Below are 6,982 nucleotides of genomic sequence, written 5' to 3'. Positions count from 1 at the left end.
AGATTATAGTAGCCACCCATATAATCACATATAAAAAGAGAATGCAAGAAATCTGTCCACATACAAAAGACCAAAAAATTCAGCTCTGGGCCTGTATCCCATGATAATATCCTGCATGAGCCCAGTTGAACATCTAGAGCCCATGGCAATGCCTCCCACAAGCACAACTGGAGGCTTAGTGCCCACGACAGTGTTTCATGCAGGCCCGTCTCACAGATCTGTCCTGGGTATTCCACAGGTCAGGAGTAGAAGCTACAAAGTCTGTGCCAGTGGGATGAAGGATCTGTGCCAGCAGGCTGAGCTATCTGTACTAGAGCCAGGAAGCAATGCTCAAAGGAAGAACTAGTGCTCCTCAAGAACGTACCACAGCCATCCTCAGCAACAGTGAGGTCTCAAGATCCTCTGATGATGATAGAACCTGAATTCCCATCAGGAAAGCCAATGTGACAAGCTTCTCCAGGACACTGAGCTGGGCACCATCTTCCCCTCTGGATCTAGAAAGCAATGCTCAAGATGAGGGAGAGAGATCTCCATAATAAACCACAGCCCATCTCAGTGGCAACGAGGTTCCTAGCTCCTCCAATAGGAATAGTCAGGTCATCAGGAAAGCCAGCATGACAAGGTCCTTCAGCAGAATAGTCTTAGAGAACCTGAAGCTCCTCTAACCACTTCCCAACAACTTCCCCCAGCTCCCAACAGCCTCCCTCTTCTACAGTTCTGCCTCTTATGCTGCCAGCAACCCTTCTCAGGTGATGCTCACCGAACCAGAGGCATACTAGTTCAGTTCAGCAGGGTGTGACAGGTTGTTGTTAATCCATCACAATTACAAAAATTGTTGAAGTGAGAGATGGAATTCAACCTTCCTCTTCTCTTCATTCTACTGGTTGGTATACCAACCCACTTACAAACACTCTATCAAGTACAGGTGTGAAGATACGGCATAAAGTAGAAGTAATTTGTTTACTGGATAACTTGAGGGAAAATTTATCTTGCAATGCTAAATATTCCATAGCGATAGTGATTCTTGTAGTCATTGTTAAAATAGCTAATGAAAACTTGGAATGTCTTCAAAACATACAAATAATAAAGCATTTTATGAACTTAAATTAATGAACTTATATTACTGAATTAAATTAATGAAGAGAAGACATTCAGAAAGATATACACATTTAAAAATATTCATGAGAAGTATGTATCTAAAGATGCTTTTATATTTTGTGTCTTTATATATTTATAGTGGAAGTAAATAAATACTTTTAGTAGATATGTGATATGTCATGCCTCATATGTATTCTATGTTTTAGAGTAGGTGTTTTTTTATAGTTTTTGAAACACCGGCAACAAATAAAATATAGTTTATAAATATACATCTTAGTAATTTAGTATAAATGAATAAATATTTCTTTAGTTGAATTCTACGTAAATAAATACATGCATGTTACCCCAGAATGCCCTTGCATATGCCTGTAAAAATCACCATTTCTTTATATTATGTTAAATTTAATCCCTATGCTCATGTTTGTAGTAAAGTTTCTTATTTTTTCATAGATTTTGCATAAATACGTATTACTAAATGTTACAGTTAAGTTCTGCCTTTTTCAGAATCAAATTGCACAAATCCTTTTCTATCTGGTGTGTTTCTAAAATTTTAGTTGTGACATTTATACATGATTTTATTTATGCTACAGTTTGTGCACTGTTATATGACATGTTTCTTTTAATTAACATTTACATTTGTAAAAAATAATTCTTAGAAATAACAATCTGATAAATATCCTTCCTTGTATGTTTTTCCTGTTACATTAATATTTTTACATTAAATCTAGGTCAATTTTCATAAATAATGTAACTTCGTACAATCATCTTGTCAAATAATTTGGAATTATCTACTAAAATTGGAATTATAATATCTAACTCTATTCTCTTTTGCCCATCCAAATAATTTATAATTTGCTATCTTAACATCTAGTACTATGATTTTTATTTCAAAATTGTTTCTAAAGTCTTCCCTGTCGAATTTTATGGATTTCTGTTTTCCACTGAAATTTTTTAGCTTGCCTTTTATCTACTTGGACTTGAGTTTTTTGCAGTTTTTTAAAATATAATTTTAATTTTTTCATGACATATAATTAGCATTTCACTTGCCTTAAAGAAAAGAAATTTAAATGTATGAAATGATAAACTATTTCCCTTTTTATAACTATTGATATGTTCTATATTTTTTCTTTTTATTGTGGTTGAAAATGCATGAAATTGACCACCTTAACCATTTTTCAGTATTAAAGTTCAGTACTATCAAGGATATTCACAAGGTGGAGACACAAGCCTAAAGAACTGCCTTATAAAACCAAGACAACAAAACATTTTGCATAGTGTTTTATAGCAAGGCTTTGGATACAATACCTGGAGAACTAAATGAATGTGTTTCTCTTGTCTCCTCTTTCTTATGCTACCTTCCATTTTTTATATTACATATTGATTATTATTGATTTTTGTGGCAGAGAAAATATAATCTTTTCCTGTTATTCAGACAAACACAGTCACAACACATGAATTCACAATCACAGAAGATAACTGGAGGATGAGAATGCAATTATTTTTCTAAAGAGAAGTTTTATCCCTATCACCTGAAGCCACAAGAAGCTCCGATAATAGGAATCCAAGTACGATCCAAGTGTCATATCTGGGCTACCCGCTAGTAAAAACCAGCATGCGCTGTACGGTCTCAGCTCTGAGTACATTTTCCTCTCTTCCTACTAATCATTCTCCCAAACCTCAGCCCACAATTGGTGTGTGATTAGTCACAACCCCTACACTTGGGTGGATTTGCATTCTAATATTCATGCCTTTCTCCTAAGCCTTTCAAAGTTGTACTAAAGCACGAAGAAGATATCTACTAAGAGTCAGAAGACTCTCCCAAGGCAAAAGGCAATTAGTGTGCCAGGTCAGTTCGTGTTCCACCTTCTCCCAAAATCTGGCCACATAATTTTTGTCTTATGACCTGCTTTACAAAATTACTCTTTCCTCCATGTGAAATTTTTCAAAGCTCAAGAGTGGTCCATTTGCAGTCCTGATTAACTTGGAGAAAAAAGTATCTGTCTGACATTAGAGCATAAGTGCTCATACAGGAATTTTGTTAACTTTTTAAAAAATGCTTGTCGCTATTAGGGAGAATTGGAGGTCTACAAATGCAATGGTAGAGAAATGGTCAGCAGCAACACACAGCATGATTGGATGACAGCAACATGAGAGACAGAGGCAGAGAGGTCCAGACTAACACAGAACCACCAAAACACGTGAGCTCAGTCATGAATAGAGAAGGGCTCCATGCTCTGTGGTGAAGAGCACCTGCCTCTCAACAGTGGCTGGGTCTGAGTGGCCCAGAATGAAGTTCAGGTGTCTTCTTGCACAAGGAGTTAACTCAAGGTCAACCTGAATGACATGGTGAGACTCTGTCTCACACAAAAAAGAAAGAAAAAGAAACAATAACTTGGTGGAGAAATCATGACTTGCTAGATTCAAAAACAGCAGATCCTAGAAAGTAATCATTCATTTAAAAATATAAAGATCACGGGCTGGGGGTTCAATCCTCAGGCCTACTATGCTGGCCCTACCTGAGGGGGCATGCCGAGACAGCAATTGAGACTGGGTGTGGTGACACGTGCCTGTAATCCCAGCTCTTGGGAGGCTGTAAACAGGCAGATCACTACCAGACTGATCTAGTAGTAAGACCCTGAGCATCCTGTAGACCCTTCCCTCACATACAAAAAAAAATTAATTAAATTAAATTAAATATGGAGAGAGAGAGAGAGAGAGAGAGAGAGAGAGAGAGAGAGAGAACATGCAAAAGAGAAATGGGAACTTTATTTCTTCTTTTGTCCCCTCTCTGTCCTCTTCATTTGTTTTGGGGGTTTGAAAGACTTTCCCTTTTTCTATTACTTTTGTTTTTTTCTTTTCTTTTTTAAAAGTTTTTCTTTTTTGTTTTTACTTTTTTTCCTACTTTTTCTTGTTCCTTTCTGTTGACATCTTCTAATTTTATTAATGTATTTCACTCTTGAAAAGATCTTTTATCTCACTTTTCTCTCATCATATCTTTCATTATTTCACTTTTCAAATTTTCCTTTTTTCAATTTCAAGTTTCTCAAAGCCCTACTCTTTACTAGCATAACCGTCAAGTTTATTAATATTGAGCTAGTTGCCCTGTCCCTACAGCACCCTGAGATAGCACTTGCAACTGGGCATGGTGGTGCACACCTGTAATCCCAGCATTTGGGAGGCTGTAAACAGGAGGATCACTGCAAGTCTGATCTACATAGTGAGACCCTGTAGGCCCTGTAGAACGTGTAATAAACACAAACAACAATTTAGCTAGTTAACTCTATGTTGTTACTACTGAATTATTTTATATTGCTTGTGGAGTTACAGTTGTTACCTAAGTAGATGCATATTTCATGACAATATTTGGTTAATCTTAGTATTTAAAGCATAAATTTAGATTTCTTCTCACTGTTAGTGCACATTGTTGATTTTTATTTTATGTCAATATCCAGTTTGTTTTCATGCTATTGTTATTGTCAGGGCAGCATAATTGCTGCTATTAACAGGTGTTCTTTGTATGAAAACATCTAAATTACCTTTGTCATTAACAATACCAATTCCAGAGAAGGTAGTGCTGGGCTAATTATACTAAGCCCTCTTCTCCCAAATTAAGAAAAGTGGATGGATCTCAGGAGAGACATTGTCATGCCAGAGTGATCACAGAAATGCTGGCACTAAACTGATCTCCACACTAGTAATGAAACATCTCCACTGTGAGCCCCTGCAAACCACAGCACTGAACAAAACAGTAAAAAATATAAAATTATAAAAATGTACATAGACAAGGCAACAAAGGTGTGAGGACAAAGTGTCAGAAAAAGAAAGTAAGAATTCTGTTTGCAAAACTCTGTTTCCCAAATCTCCCAAATTCAATACCTTGGGCATTTACATGGAAAGAAATCAAAAGCCATACAATCAAATTATTCAAAAGAATAACAGAGAATTTTTTAAAAAATTAAAAATTAATATGGTTCTCATCCAGCACAAAAAATAATGGAGCAGATTATTAATTTAATGAAATAAATAAAATAAAATGATCATCACGTTGACAGAAGATGCTATTGAAAATCTATCACAAATGAAAAAAATAATACAAAAACATGAATGATTTGTTTAGCAAAGAATTAGAGTCCAAGAAATGAAAAAAAAAAAAAAAACAAAAACAGAAATCCAACAAATTAAAAAATTCTACTGAAACCATATCATACAAAGCAGGTATACAAAGCATACCATATAAACTGTTAGAAATAGAAGGTGAGACTTCTGTTTGAGATCAATTACTCAGAGGTACTTTAAAAACAAGAGAAGGAAAGAAAATGTGTCCAACACCTGCAAGTTGAAGTAAAGAAGGCTGCTCAAAGACTAATTGGAATCATTAAAAATAAGAAGACATCACGTGTAGAATTACAAAACAAAATCTTTTTTTGAAAATAAAGGAAAAATGTACAAATATAGAGAATGAATTAAAAATTCAGACAAGTGAGGCATATAGAATCAAAAATTGCCATGAACATAAAAGAATTTCTCTACCACACATCACAGTTGCTATTGTCTGAGTGTCATAGTTGTTGCTATTAATAGACTTTGTAAAATCCAACAAAGGGACAGTATCTTAAAAGCTGTTAGAAAGAAATGAATCATTTTTGAAGGTAAATCCATTTGAATTAGAGTAAACTTCTGAACTGAAACCTCAAAGTCCACAACAACTTGAAGGGAAGGGTTCTAAGTCCCAAAATAAAATAATTTCCATCTCAAAAGTTGTGTCTTATAAAGATGTCTTTCAAAATTGATGGATCAGCAAAGCATTTCTAGAATAAAAGTTAATTTAAGAAATGCATGACAGCTTGCCTGGCAAGAGCAAGGGCCTGAGTTTAATCCCCGGTTCCAAAAAAAGAAAAGAAAAAAAAAAAAATGCATGACAACAAAATGTCAACTCCAAAGAATTTTCAAGGGTATCCTAGAAAGACATAAGGAAACCAAAATCCAAAAATGTCTAATTTAATGAATGTACTTAGTGAGCAGTTTAACAGCGGTGGATAAATTCTAAAAAACAGCAATAATGTCATCAGAGAAATAATTCAGTAACTTTCTACGATAACTCTCAACGTGAGTGGTCTCTATTGTTCAAAAGACACAGATTGCCAGAATGAATAAAGACACAAAACCATTTGAGAAACTAATTTAATCCTGAAAGAAATTCACAAAAAAAATCAAAATGTGGAAAATAATATTCCATGCTACAGAAACCTGAAATAAGGAGGTGTCGCTATCTTATCTTCACACAAAGTGGATTTCAAGCCAAAACTAATCAAAAGAAACAAGATCTAACCAAACTACATATTGATTGAAAGAACAATTCAGTGAGACATGATAGCAATGATAAAATTATGTGTAGTGACCACTGAGAGTGTCTTCTTCAAAAACAAATACTACTAGACATAAAAGATAACCAGCAACAAAGTTATAGTGGGGCACCTCAACACCACAAGATCACAAATAAACCTATCACCTATGGATAATCCAGGAAGAAATGTAGAGCTCAACCACATATTAGAGCAAATAGACTTATAGACACCTATGGAATGTTCCACTGAACAACCAAGTAAACATTTCTCTCTGCAGCACATAGACTTCTTCCAAGCTATGCCACACGCTATCCAATAAGGCATGCTTAAAATAACTGATACGGTACTAAGCATGTTTTCAGATGATAGGGCAATAAGGCTAAAAATAAAATGCAAAAGAAAGCACAGAAATTACATAAATTTAAAGAAATTAAGCAATACACTGTTGAATAATCAATGAGTCACAGAAGTAATCAAGGAAGAAATTAGACAGTTCCTAAAATTGAATAATATTGTTGGTACAAGACATTAGACCTCAT

This window comes from Octodon degus, unplaced genomic scaffold (assembly GCF_000260255.1).
Source record: "Octodon degus isolate 3935 unplaced genomic scaffold, OctDeg1.0 scaffold00340, whole genome shotgun sequence".
In the NCBI taxonomy this organism is placed as follows: domain Eukaryota; kingdom Metazoa; phylum Chordata; class Mammalia; order Rodentia; family Octodontidae; genus Octodon; species Octodon degus.
The sequence above is the reverse complement of the archived record's forward strand: the minus strand, read 5'-3'. Positions refer to the sequence as shown.